Raw genomic sequence first — 17,327 nt, forward strand, 5'->3', positions numbered from 1 at the left:
AACAACCCTAAACCCCTAACAACAAACACTAACCCCCTAACAATAAATAACATAAACCCCTAACAAGAAACTACCCTAACCCCGTAACAACAAACAACACTAACCCCGTAACAACAAACAACCCTAACCACCAAACAACAAACAACCCTAACCCCCTAACAACAAACAATCCTAACCCCAGAACAACCAAAAACACTAACCCCCTAACCACAGTATACACTAACACCCTAACAACAAAAACCACTAAACCCTAACAAGAAACAACCCTAAACCTCTAACAACAAACAACACTAACCCCCAACAACAAACAACCCTAACCAAACAACAAAAAACCCTAACCCACTAACAACAAACAACACTAACAACCTAACAACAAACAACCCTAACCCCCTAACAACAAACAACAGTAACACCCTAACCAGAAACAACCCTAACCCCCTAACAACAAACAACACTAACCCCCTAACAACAAACAACCCTAAACCCCTAACATCAAAGAACACTAACACCCTAACAACAAACAACCCTAACCCCCTAACAACAAACACTAACCCCCAAACAACAAACAACACTAACCCCTAAAAACCAAAAACACTAACCCACTAACAACAAACAACCCTAACCCAGTAACAACAAACAACCCTAAACCCCTAACATCAAACAACACTAACCTCCTAACAACACAAAACACTAACACCCTAACAACAAACAACACTAACACCCTAACAACAAAAAACACTAAACCCCAACAAGAAACAACCCTAACACCCTAACAACAAACAACACTAACCCCCTAACAACAAACAACCCTAAACCCCTAACATCAAAGAACACTAACACCCTAACAACAAACAACCCTAGCCCCCTAACAACAAACACTAACCCCCAAACAACAAACAACCCTAACCCCTAAAAACCAAAAACACTAACCCACTAACAACAAACAACCCTAACCCACTAACAACAAACAACACTAACCCCCTAACAACAAACAACCCTAAACCCCTAACATCAAACAACACTAACCTCCTAACAACACAAAACACTAACACCCTAACAACAAACAACACTAACACCCTAACAACAAAAACCACTAAACCCCAACAAGAAACAACCCTAAACCCCTAACAACAAACACTAACCCCCTAACAACAAACAACACAAAACCCCTAACAAGAAACTAACCTAACCCCGTAACAACAAACACTAACCCCGTAACAACAAACACTAACCCCGTAACAACAAAGAACTCTAACCCCCAAACAACAAACAACCCTAACCCCCTAACAACAAACAATCCTAACCCCCGAACAACCAACAACACTAACCTCCTAACCACAATAAAGACTAACACCCTAACAACAAAAACCACTAAACCCCAACAAGAAACAACCCTAAACCCCTAACAACAAACAATACTAGCCCCCTAACAACAAACAACCCTAGCCAAACAGCAAACAACCCTAACCCACTATCAACAAACAACACTAACCCCCTAACAAGAAACTACTTTAACCCCGTAACAACAAACAACCCTAACCCCCAAACAACAAACAACCCTAACACCCTAACAACAAACAATCCTAACCCCCGAACAACCAAAAACACTAACCCCCTAACCACAGTATACACTAACACCCTAACAACAAAAACCACTAAACCCCTACAAGAAACAACCCTAAACCCCTAACAACAAACAACACTAACCCCCAAAAACAAACAACCCTAACCAAACAACAAAAAACCCTAACCCACTAACAACAAACAACACTAACACCCTAACAACAAACAACCCTAACCCCCTAACAACAAACAACAGAAACACCCTAACCAGAAACAATCCTAACCCCCTAACAACAAACAACACTAACCCCCTAACAACAAACAACTCTGAACCCCTAACATCAAAGAACACTAACACCCTAACAACAAACAACCCTAACCCCCTAACAACAAACACTAACCCCCAAACAACAAACAACCCTAACCCCTAAAAACCAAAAACACTCACCCACTAACAACAAACAACCCTAACAAACTAACAACAAACAACCCTAACACCCTAACAACAAACAACACTAACCCCCTAACAACAAACAACCCTAAACCCCTAACATCAAACAACACTAACCCCCTAACAACACAAAACACTAACACCCTAACAACAAACAACACTAAAACCCTAACAACAAAAACCACTAAACCCCAACAAGAAACAACCCTAAACCCCTAACAACAAACACTAACCCCCTAACAACAAACAACACTAAACCCCTAACAAGAAACTACCCTAACCCTGTAACAACAAACAACACTAACCTGGTAACAAGAAACAACCCTAACCCCCAAACAACAAACAACCCTAACCCCCAACAACAAACAATCCTAACCCCCGAACAACGAACAACACTAACCCCCTAACCACAATAAACACTAACACCCGAACAACAAAAACCACTAAACCCCAACAAGAAACAACCCTAAACCCATAACAACAAACAACACTAACCCCCTAACAACAAACAACCCTAACCAAACAACAAACAAACCTAAACCACTAACAACAAACAACACTATCACACGAACAACAAACAACCCTAACCCCCTAACAACAAACAACACTAACACCCTAACAACAAAAACCAATAAACCCCAACAAGAAACAACCCTAAAACCCTAACAACAAACAACACTAACCCCCTAACAACAAACAACCCTAACCAAACAACAAACAAACCTAACCCACTAACAACAAACAACACTAACACCCGAACAACAAACAACCCTAACCCCCTAACAACAAACAACACTAACACCCTAACAACAAACAACCCTAACCCCCTAACAACAAACAACACTAACCCCATAACAACAAACAACCCTAAACAACTAACATCAAAGAACACTAACACCCTAACAACTAACAACCCTAACCCCCTAACAACAAACACTAACCCCCAAACAACAAACAACCCTAAAACCCTAAAAGCAAACAACACTAAACCCCTAAAAACAAACAACACTAAGCCCCTAACAACAAACAACACTAACACCCGAACAACAAACACCACTAAACCCCAACAAGAAACAACCCTAAGCCCCTAACAACAAACAACATTAACCGCCTAACAAGAAACAACCCTAAACCCCTAACAACAAACAACACTAACCCCCTAACAACAAACAACACTAACACCCTAACAAGAAACTATCCTAACCCCGTAACAACAAACACTAACCCCGTAACAACAAACACTAACCCCGTAACAACAAACAAACCTAACCCCCAAACAACAAACAACCCTAACCCCCTAACAACAAACAATCCTAACCCCCGAACAACCAACAACACTAACCCCCAACCACAATAAAGACTAACACCCTAACAACAAAAACCACTAAACCCCAACAAGAAACAACCCTAAACCCCTAACAACAAACAACACTAACCCCCTAACAACAAACAACCCTAACCAAACAACAAACAAACCTAACCCACTAACAACAAACAACACTAACCCCCTAACAACAAACAACCCTAACCAAACAACAAACAAACCTAACCCACTAACAACAAACAACACTAACACCCTAACAACAAACAACCCTAACCCCTAACAACAAACAACACTAACACCCTAACAACAAACAACCCTAACCCCTAAAAACCAAAAACACTAAACCACTAACAACAAACAACCCTAGCCCACTAACAACAAACAACCCTAACACCCTAACAACAAACAACACTAACCCCGTAACAACAAACAACCCTAAACCCCTAACATCAAAGAACACTAACACCCTAACAACAAACAACCCTAGCCCCCTAACAACAAACACTAACCCCCAAACAACAAACAACCCTAACCCCTAAAAACCAAAAACACTAACCCACTAACAACAAACAACCCTAACCCACTAACAACAAACAACCCTAACCCCCTAACAACAAACAACCCTAAACCCCTAACATCAAACAACACTAACCTCCTAACAACACAAAACACTAACACCCTAACAACAAACAACACTAACACCCTAACAACAAAAACCACTAAACCCCAACAAGAAACAACCCTAACACCCTAACAACAAACAACACTAACCCCCTAACAACAAACAACTCTAAACCCCTAACATCAAAGAACACTAACACCCTAACAACAAACAACCCTAGCCCCCTAACAACAAACACTAACCCCCAAACAACAAACAACCCTAACCCCTAAAAACCAAAAACACTAACCCACTAACACCAAACAACCCTAACCCAGTAACAACAAACAACCCTAAACCCCTAACATCAAACAACACTAACCTCCTAACAACACAAAACACTAACACCCTAACAACAAACAACACTAACACCCTAACAACAAAAACCACTAAACCCCAACAAGAAACAACCCTAACACCCTAACAACAAACAACACTAACCCCCTAACAACAAACAACCCTAAACCCCTAACATCAAAGAACACTAACACCCTAACAACAAACAACCCTAGCCCCCTAACAACAAACACTAACCCCCAAACAACAAACAACCCTAACCCCTAAAAACCAAAAACACTAACCCACTAACAACAAACAACCCTAACCCACTAACAACAAACAACCCTAACCCCCTAACAACAAACAACCCTAAACCCCTAACATCAAACAACACTAACCTCCTAACAACACAAAACACTAACACCCTAACAACAAACAACACTAACACCCTAACAACAAAAACCACTAAACCCCAACAAGAAACAACCCTAAACCCCTAACAACAAACACTAACCCCCTAACAATAAACAACATAAACCCCTAACAAGAAACTACCCTAACCCCGTAACAACAAACAACACTAACCCCGTAACAACAAACAACCCTAACCCCCAAACAACAAACAACCCTAACACCCTAACAACAAACAATCCTAACCCCCGAACAACCAAAAACACTAACCCCCTAACCACAGTAAACACTAACACCCTAACAACAAAAACCACTAAACCCCTACAAGAAACAACCCTAAACCCCTAACAACAAACAACACTAACCCCCAACAACAAACAACCCTAACCAAACAACAAAAAACCCTAACCCACTAACAACAAACAACACTAACACCCTAACAACAAACAACCCTAACCCCCTAACAACAAACAACAGAAACACCCTAACCAGAAACAATCCTAACCCCCTAACAACAAACAACACTAACCCCCTAACAACAAACAACTCTGAACCCCTAACATCAAAGAACACTAACACCCTAACAACAAACAACCCTAACCCCCTAACAACAAACACTAACCCCCAAACAACAAACAACCCTAACCCCTAAAAACCAAAAACACTCACCCACTAACAACAAACAACCCTAACAAACTAATAACAAACAACCCTAACACCCTAACAACAAACAACACTAACCCCCTAACAACAAACAACCCTAAACCCCTAACATCAAACAACACTAACCCCCTAACAACACAAAACACTAACACCCTAACAACAAACAACACTAAAACCCTAACAACAAAAACCATTAAACCCCAACAAGAAACAACCCTAAACCCCTAACAACAAACACTAACCCCCTAACAACAAACAACACTAAACCCCTAACAAGAAACTACCCTAACCCCGTAACAACAAACAACACTAACCTGGTAACAAGAAACAACCCTAACCCCCAAACAACAAACAACCCTAACCCCCAACAACAAACAATCCTAACCCCCGAACAACGAACAACACTAACCCCCTAACCACAATAAACACTAACACCCGAACAACAAAAACCACTAAACCCCAACAAGAAACAACCCTAAACCCATAACAACAAACAACACTAACCCCCTAACAACAAACAACCCTAACCAAACAACAAACAAACCTAAACCACTAACAACAAACAACACTATCACACGAACAACAAACAACCCTAACCCCCTAACAACAAACAACACTAACACCCTAACAACAAAAAACAATAAACCCCAACAAGAAACAACCCTAAAACCCTAACAACAAACAACACTAACCCCCTAACAACAAACAACCCTAACCAAACAACAAACAAACCTAACCCACTAACAACAAACAACACTAACACCCGAACAACAAACAACCCTAACCCCCTAACAACAAACAACACTAACACCCTAACAACAAACAACCCTAACCCCCTAACAACAAACAACACTAACCCCATAACAACAAACAACCCTAAACAACTAACATCAAAGAACACTAACACCCTAACAACAAACAACCCTAACCCCCTAACAACAAACACTAACCCCCAAACAACAAACAACCCTAAAACCCTAAAAGCAAACAACACTAAACCCCTAAAAACAAACAACACTAAGCCCCTAACAACAAACAACACTAACACCCGAACAACAAACACCACTAAACCCCAACAAGAAACAACCCTAAGCCCCTAACAACAAACAACATTAACCCCCTAACAAGAAACAACCCTAAACCCCTAACAACAAACAACACTAACCCCCTAAAACAAACAACACTAACACCCTAACAAGAAACTAACCTAACCCCGTAACAACAAACACTAACCCCGTAACAACAAACACTAACCCCGTAACAACAAACAACCCTAACCCCCAAACAACAAACAACCCTAACCCCCTAACAACAAACAATCCTAACCCCCGAACAACCAACAACACTAACCCCCAACCACAATAAAGACTAACACCCTAACAACAAAAACCACTAAACCCCAACAAGAAACAACCCTAAACCCCTAACAACAAACAACACTAACCCCCTAACAACAAACAACCCTAACCAAACAACAAACAAACCTTAAACACTAACAACAAACAACACTAACACCCTAACAACAAACAACCCTAACCCCTAAAAACCAAAAACACTAAACCACTAACAACAAACAACCCTAGCCCACTAACAACAAACAACCCTAACACGCTAACAACAAACAACACTAACCCCGTAACAACAAACAACCCTAAACCCCTAACATCAAAGAACACTAACACCCTAACAACAAACAACCTTAGCCCCCTAACAACAAACACTAACCCCCAAACAACAAACAACCCTAACCCCTAAAAACCAAAAACACTAACCCACTAACAACAAACAACCCTAACCCACTAACAACAAACAACCCTAACCCCCTAACAACAAACAACCCTAAACCCCTAACATCAAACAACACTAACCTCCTAACAACACAAAACACTAACACCCTAACAACAAACAACACTAACACCCTAACAACAAAAACCACTAAACCCCAACAAGAAACAACCCTAACACCCTAACAACAAACAACACTAACCCCCTAACAACAAACAACCCTAAACCCCTAACATCAAAGAACACTAACACCCTAACAACAAACAACCCTAGCCCCCTAACAACAAACACTAACCCCCAAACAACAAACAACCCTAACCCCTAAAAACCAAAAACACTAACCCACTAACAACAAACAACCCTAACCCAGTAACAACAAACAACCCTAAACCCCTAACATCAAACAACACTAACCTCCTAACAACACAAAACACTAACACCCTAACAACAAACAACACTAACACCCTAACAACAAAAACCACTAAACCCCAACAAGAAACAACCCTAACACCCTAACAAGAAACAACACTAACCCCCTAACAACAAACAACCCTAAACCCCTAACATCAAAGAACACTAACACCCTAACAACAAACAACCCTAGCCCCCTAACAACAAACACTAACCCCCAAACAACAAACAACCCTAACCCCTAAAAACCAAAAACACTAACCCACTAACAACAAACAACCCTAACCCACTAACAACAAACAACCCTAAACCCCTAACATCAAACAACACTAACCTCCTAACAACACAAAACACTAACACCCTAACAACAAACAACACTAACACCCTAACAACAAAAACCACTAAACCCCAACAAGAAACAACCCTAAACCCCTAACAACAAACACTAACCCCCTAACAAAAAACAACATAAACCCCTAACAAGAAACTACCCTAACCCCGTAACAACAAACAACACTAACCCCGTAACAACAAACAACCCTAACCCCCAAACAACAAACAACCCTAACCCCCTAACAACAAACAATCCTAACCCGCGAACAACCAAAAACACTAACCCCCTAACCACAGTATACACTAACACCCTAACAACAAAAACCACTAAACCCCTACAAGAAACAACCCTAAACCCCTAACAACAAACAACACTAACCCCCAACAACAAACAACCCTAACCAAACAACAAAAAACCCTAACCCACTAACAACAAACAACACTAACACCCTAACAACAAACAACCCTAACCCCCTAACAACAAACAACAGAAACACCCTAACCAGAAACAATCCTAACCCCCTAATAACAAACAACACTAACCCCCTAACAACAAACAACTCTGAACCCCTAACATCAAAGAACACTAACACCCTAACAACAAACAACCCTAACCCCCTAACAACAAACACTAACCCCCAAACAACAAACAACCCTAACCCCTAAAAACCAAAAACACTCACCCACTAACAACAAACAACCCTAACAAACTAACAACAAACAACCCTAACACCCTAACAACAAACAACACTAACCCCCTAACAACAAACAACCCTAAACCCCTAACATCAAACAACACTAACCCCCTAACAACACAAAACACTAACACCCTAACAACAAACAACACTAAAACCCTAACAACAAAAACCACTAAACCCCAACAAGAAACAACCCTAAACCCCTAACAACAAACACTAACCCCCTAAAAACAAACAACACTATACCCCTAACAAGAAACTACCCTAACCCCGTAACAACAAACAACACTAACCTGGTAACAAGAAACAACCCTAACCCCCAAACAACAAACAACCCTAACCCCCAACAACAAACAATCCTAACCCCCGAACAACGAACAACACTAACCCCCTAACCACAATAAACACTAACACCCGAACAACAAAAACCACTAAACCCCAACAAGAAACAACCCTAAACCCATAACAACAAACAACACTAACCCCCTAACAACAAACAACCCTAACCAAACAACAAACAAACCTAAACCACTAACAACAAACAACACTATCACACGAACAACAAACAACCCTAACCCCCTAACAACAAACAACACTAACACCCTAACAACAAAAACCAATAAACCCCAACAAGAAACAACCCTAAAACCCTAACAACAAACAACACTAACCCCCTAACAACAAACAACCCTAACCAAACAACAAACAAACCTAACCCACTAACAACAAACAACACTAACACCCGAACAACAAACAACCCTAACCCCCTAACAACAAACAACACTAACACCCTAACAACAAACAACCCTAACCCCCTAACAACAAACAACACTAACCCCATAACAACAAACAACCCTAAACAACTAACATCAAAGAACACTAACACCCTAACAACTAACAACCCTAACCCCCTAACAACAAACACTAACCCCCAAACAACAAACAACCCTAAAACCCTAAAAGCAAACAACACTAAACTCCTAAAAACAAACAACACTAAGCCCCTAACAACAAACAACACTAACACCCGAACAACAAACACCACTAAACCCCAACAAGAAACAACCCTAAGCCCCTAACAACAAACAACATTAACCCCCTAACAAGAAACAATCCTAAACCCCTAACAACAAACAACACTAACCCCCTAACAACAAACAACACTAACACCCTAACAAGAAACTAACCTAACCCCGTAACAACAAACACTAACCCCGTAACAACAAACACTAACCCCGTAACAAGAAACAACCCTAACCCCCAAACAACAAACAACCCTAACCCCCTAACAACAAACAATCCTAACCCCCGAAAAACCAACAACACTAACCCCCAACCACAATAAAGACTAACACCCTAACAACAAAAACCACTAAACCCCAACAAGAAACAACCCTAAACCCCTAACAACAAACAACACTAACCCCCTAACAACAAACAACCCTAACCAAACAACAAACAAACCTAACCCACTAACAACAAACAACACTAACACCCTAACAACAAACAACCCTAACCCCTAACAACAAACAACACTAACACCCTAACAACAAACAACCCTAACCCCTAAAAACCAAAAACACTAAACCACTAACAACAAACAACCCTAGCCCACTAACAACAAACAACCCTAACACCCTAACAACAAACAACACTAACCCCGTAACAACAAACAACCCTAAACCCCTAACATCAAAGAACACTAACACCCTAACAACAAACAACCCTAGCCCCCTAACAACAAACACTAACCCCCAAACAACAAACAACACTAACCCCTAAAAACCAAAAACACTAACCCACTAACAACAAACAACCCTAACCCCCAAACAACAAACAACCCTAAACCCCTAACATCAAACAACACTAACCTCCTAACAACACAAAACACTAACACCCTAACAACAAACAACACTAACACCCTAACAACAAAAACCACTAAACCCCAACAAGAAACAACCCTAACACCCTAACAACAAACAACACTAACCCCCTAACAACAAACAACCCTAAACCCCTAACATCAAAGAACACTAACACCCTAACAACAAACAACTCTAGCCCCCTAACAACAAACACTAACCCCCAAACAACAAACAACCCTAACCCCTAAAAACCAAAAACCCTAACCCACTAACAACAAACAACCCTAACCCACTAACAACAAACAACCCTAACCCCCTAACAACAAACAACCCTAAACCCCTAACATCAAACAACACTAACCTCCTAACAACACAAAACACTAACACCCTAACAACAAACAACACTAACACCCTAACAACAAAAACCACTAAACCCCAACAAGAAACAACCCTAAACCCCTAACAACAAACACTAACCCCCTAACAATAAACAACATAAACCCCTAACAAGAAACTACCCTAACCCCGTAACAACAAACAACACTAACCCCGTAACAACAAACAACCCTAACCCCCAAACAACAAACAACCCTAACACCCTAACAACAAACAATCCTAACCCCCGAACAACCAAAAACACTAACCCCCTAACCACAGTATACACTAACACCCTAACAACAAAAACCACTAAACCCCTACAAGAAACAACCCTAAACCCCTAACAACAAACAACACTATCCCCCAACAACAAACAACCCTAACCAAACAACAAAAAACCCTAACCCACTAACAACAAACAACACTAACACCCTAACAACAAACAACCCTAACCCCCTAACAACAAACAACAGAAACACCCTAACCAGAAACAATCCTAACCCCCTAACAACAAACAACACTAACCCCCTAACAACAAACAACTCTGAACCCCTAACATCAAAGAACACTAACACCCTAACAACAAACAACCCTAACCCCCTAACAACAAACACTAACCCCCAAACAACAAACAACCCTAACCCCTAAAAACCAAAAACACTCACCCACTAACAACAAACAACCCTAACAAACTAACAACAAACAACCCTAACACCCTAACAACAAACAACACTAACCCCCTAACAACAAACAACCCTAAACCCCTAACATCAAACAACACTAACCCCCTAACAACAAACAACCCTAGCCCCCTAACAACAAACACTAACCCCCAAACAACAAACAACCCTAACCCCTAAAAACCAAAAACACTAACCCACTAACAACAAACAACCCTAACCCAGTAACAACAAACAACCCTAAACCCCTAACATCAAACAACACTAACCCCCTAACAACACAAACCACTAACACCCTAACAACAAACAACACTAAAACCCTAACAACAAAAACCACTAAACCCCAACAAGAAACAACCCTAAACCCCTAACAACAAACACTAACCCCCTAACAACAAACAACACTAAACCCCTAACAAGAAACTACCCTAACCCTGTAACAACAAACAACACTAACCTGGTAACAAGAAACAACCCTAACCCCCAAACAACAAACAACCCTAACCCCCAACAACAAACAATCCTAACCCCCGAACAACGAACAACACTAACCCCCTAACCACAATAAACACTAACACCCGAACAACAAAAACCACTAAACCCCAACAAGAAACAACCCTAAACCCATAACAACAAACAACACTAACCCCCTAACAACAAACAACCCTAACCAAACAACAAACAAACCTAAACCACTAACAACAAACAACACTATCACACGAACAACAAACAACCCTAACCCCCTAACAACAAACAACACTAACACCCTAACAACAAAAACCAATAAACCCCAACAAGAAACAACCCTAAAACCCTAACAACAAACAACACTAACCCCCTAACAACAAACAACCCTAACCAAACAACAAACAAACCTAACCCACTAACAACTAACAACACTAACACCCGAACAACAAACAACCCTAACCCCCTAACAACAAACAACACTAACACCCTAACAACAAACAACCCTAACCCCCTAACAACAAACAACACTAACCCCATAACAACAAACAACCCTAAACAACTAACATCAAAGAACACTAACACCCTAACAACAAACAACCCTAACCCCCTAACAACAAACACTAACCCCCAAACAACAAACAACCCTAAAACCCTAAAAACAAACAACACTAAGCCCCTAACAACAAACAACACTAACACCCGAACAACAAACACCACTAAACCCCAACAAGAAACAACCCTAAGCCCCTAACAACAAACAACATTAACCCCCTAACAAGAAACAACCCTAAACCCCTAACAACAAACAACACTAACCCCCTAACAACAAACAACACTAACACCCCAACAAGAAACTAACCTAACCCCGTAACAACAAACACTAACCCCGTAACAACAAACACTAACCCCGTAACAACAAACAACCCTAACCCCCAAACAACAAACAACCCTAACCCCCTAACAACAAACAATCCTAACCCCCGAACAACCAACAACACTAACCCCCAACCACAATAAAGACTAACACCCTAACAACAAAAACCACTAAACCCCAACAAGAAACAACCCTAAACCCCTAACAACAAACAACACTAACCCCCTAACAACAAACAACCCTAACCAAACAACAAACAAACCTAACCCACTAACAACAAACAACACTAACACCCTAACAACAAACAACCCTAACCCCTAACAACAAACAACACTAACACCCTAACAACAAACAACCCTAACCCCTAAAAACCAAAAACACTAAACCAATAACAACAAACAACCCTAGCCCACTAACAACAAACAACCCTAACACCCTAACAACAAACAACACTAACCCCGTAACAACAAACAACCCTAAACCCCTAACATCAAAGAACACTAACACCCTAACAACAAACAACCCTAGCCCCCTAACAACAAACACTAACCCCCAAACAACAAACAAACCTAACCCCTAAAAACCAAAAACACTAACCCACTAACAACAAACAACCCTAACCCACTAACAACAAACAACCCTAACCCCCTAACAACAAACAACCCTAAACCCCTAACATCAAACAACACTAACCTCCTAACAACACAAAACACTAACACCCTAACAACAAACAACACTAACACCCTAACAACAAAAACCACTAAACCCCAACAAGAAACAACCCTAACACCCTAACAACAAACAACACTAACCCCCTAACAACAAACAACCCTAAACCCCTCACATCAAAGAACACTAACACCCTAACAACAAACAACCCTAGCCCCCTAACAACAAACACTAACCCACAAACAACAAACAACCCTAACCCCTAAAAACCAAAAACACTAACCCACTAACAACAAACAACCCTAACCCAGTAACAACAAACAACCCTAAACCCCTAACATCAAACAACACTAACCTCCTAACAACACAAAACACTAACACCCTAACAACAAACAACACTAACACCCTAACAACAAAAACCACTAAACCCCAACAAGAAACAACCCTAACACCCTAACAACAAACAACACTAACCCCCTAACAACAAACAACCCTAACCCCCTAACAACAAACAACCCTAAACCCCTAAAATCAAACAACACTAACCTCCTAACAACACAAAACACTAACACCCTAACAACAAACAACACTAACACCCTAACAACAAAAACCACTAAACCCCAACAAGAAACAACCCTAAACCCCTAACAACAAACACTAACCCCCTAACAATAAACAACATAAACCCCTAACAAGAAACTACCCTAACCCCGTAACAACAAACAACACTAACCCCGTAACAACAAACAACCCTAACCCCCTAACAACAAACACTAACCCCAAAACAACAAACAACCCTAACCCCTAAAAACCAAAAACACTAACCCACTAACAACAAACAACCCTAACCCACTAACAACAAACAACCCTAACCCCCTAACAACAAACAACCCTAAACCCCTAACATCAAACAACACTAACCTCCTAACAACACAAAACACTAACACCCTAACAACAAACAACACTAACACCCTAACAACAAAAAACACTAAACCCCAACAAGAAACAACCCTTACACCCTAACAACAAACAACACTAACCCCCTAACAACAAACAACCCTAAACCCCTAACATCAAAGAACACTAACACCCTAACAACAAACAACCCTAGCCCCCTAACAACAAACACTAACCCCCAAACAACAAACAACCCTAACCCCTAAAAACCAAAAACACTAACCCACTAACAACAAACAACCCTAACCCAGTAACAACAAACAACCCTAAACCCCTAACATCAAACAACACTAACCTCCTAACAACACAAAACACTAACACCCTAACAACAAACAACACTAACACCCTAACAACAAAAACCACTAAACCCCAACAAGAAACAACCCTAACACCCTAACAACAAACAACACTAACCCCGTAACAACAAACAACCCTAAACCCCTAACATCAAAGAACACTAACACCCTAACAACAAACAACCCTAGCCCCCTAACAACAAACACTAACCCCCAAACAACAAACAACCCTAACCCCTAAAAACCAAAAACACTAACCCACTAACAACAAACAACCCTAACCCACTAACAACAAACAACCCTAAACCCCTAACATCAAACAACACTAACCTCCTAACAACACAAAACACTAACACCCTAACAACAAACAACACTAACACCCTAAGAACAAAAACCACTAAACCCCAACAAGAAACAACCCTAAACCCCTAACAACAAACACTAACCCCCTAACAATAAACAACATAAACCCCTAACAAGAAACTACCCTAACCCCGTAACAACAAACAACACTAACCCCGTAACAACAAACAACCCTAACCCCCAAACAACAAACAACCCTAACACCCTAACAACAAACAATCCTAACCCCCGAACAACCAAAAACACTAACCCCCTAACCACAGTATACACTAACACCCTAACAACAAAAACCACTAAACCCCTACAAGAAACAACCCTAAACCCCTAACAACAAACAACACTATCCCCCAACAACAAACAACCCTAACCAAACAACAAAAAACCCTAACCCACTAACAACAAACAACACTAACACCCTAACAACAAACAACCCTAACCCCCTAACAACAAACAACAGAAACACCCTAACCAGAAACAATCCTAACCCCCTAACAACAAACAACACTAACCCCCTAACAACAAACAACTCTGAACCCCTAACATCAAAGAACACTAACACCCTAACAACAAACAACCCTAACCCCCTAACAACAAACACTAACCCCCAAACAACAAACAACCCTAACCCCTAAAAACCAAAAACACTCACCCACTAACAACAAACAACCCTAACAAACTAACAACAAACAACCCTAACACCCAAACAACAAACAACACTAACCCCCTAACAACAAACAACCCTAAACCCCTAACATCAAACAACACTAACCCCCTAACAACACAAAACACTAACACCCTAACAACAAACAACACTAAAACCCTAACAACAAAAACCACTAAACCCCAACAAGAAACAACCCTAAACCCCTAACAACAAACACTAACCCCCTAACAACAAACAACACTAAACCCCTAACAAGAAACTACCCTAACCCCGTAACAACAAACAACACTAACCTGGTAACAAGAAACAACCCTAACCCCCAAACAACAGACAACCCTAACCCCCTAACAACAAACAATCCTAACCCCCGAACAACGAACAACACTAACCCCCTAACCACAATAAACACTAACACCCGAACAACAAAAACCACTAAACCCCAACAAGAAACAACCCTAAACCCATAACAACAAACAACACTAACCCCCTAACAACAAACAACCCTAACCAAACAACAAACAAACCTAAACCACTAACAACAAACAACACTATCACACGAACAACAAACAACCCTAACCCCCTAACAACAAACAACACTAACACCCTAACAACAAAAACCAATAAACCCCAACAAGAAACAACCCTAAAACCCTAACAACAAACAACACTAACCCCCTAACAACAAACAACCCTAACCAAACAACAAACAAACCTAACCCACTAACAACAAACAACACTAACACCCGAACAACAAACAACCCTAACCCCCTAACAACAAACAACACTAACACCCTAACAACAAACAACCCTAACCCCCTAACAACAAACAACACTAACCCCATAACAACAAACAACCCTAAACAACTAACATCAAAGAACACTAACACCCTAACAACTAACAACCCTAACCCCCTAACAACAAACACTAACCCCCAAACAACAAACAACCCTAAAACCCTAAAAACAAACAACACTAAGCCCCTAACAACAAACAACACTAACACCCGAACAACAAACACCACTAAACCCCAACAAGAAACAACCCTAAGCCCCTAACAACAAACAACATTAACCCCCTAACAAGAAACAACCCTAAACCCCTAACAACAAACAACACTAACCCCCTAACAACAAACAACACTAACACCCTAACAAGAAACTAACCTAACCCCGTAACAACAAACACTAACCCCGTAACAACAAACACTAACCCCGTAACAAGAAACAACCCTAACCCCCAAACAACAAACAACCCTAACCCCCTAACAACAAACAATCCTAACCCCCGAACAACCAACAACACTAACCCCCAACCACAATAAAGACTAACACCCTAACAACAAAAACCACTAAACCCCAACAAGAAACAACCCTAAACCCCTAACAACAAACAACACTAACCCCCTAACAACAAACAACCCTAACCAAACAACAAACAAACCTAACCCACTAACAACAAACAACACTAACACCCTAACAACAAACAACCCTAACCCCTAAAAACCAAAAACACTAAACCACTAACAACAAACAA

The sequence above is a fragment of the Elephas maximus genome, chromosome 11 (assembly GCF_024166365.1).
Source record: "Elephas maximus indicus isolate mEleMax1 chromosome 11, mEleMax1 primary haplotype, whole genome shotgun sequence".
NCBI classification, from domain to species: Eukaryota; Metazoa; Chordata; class Mammalia; order Proboscidea; family Elephantidae; genus Elephas; species Elephas maximus.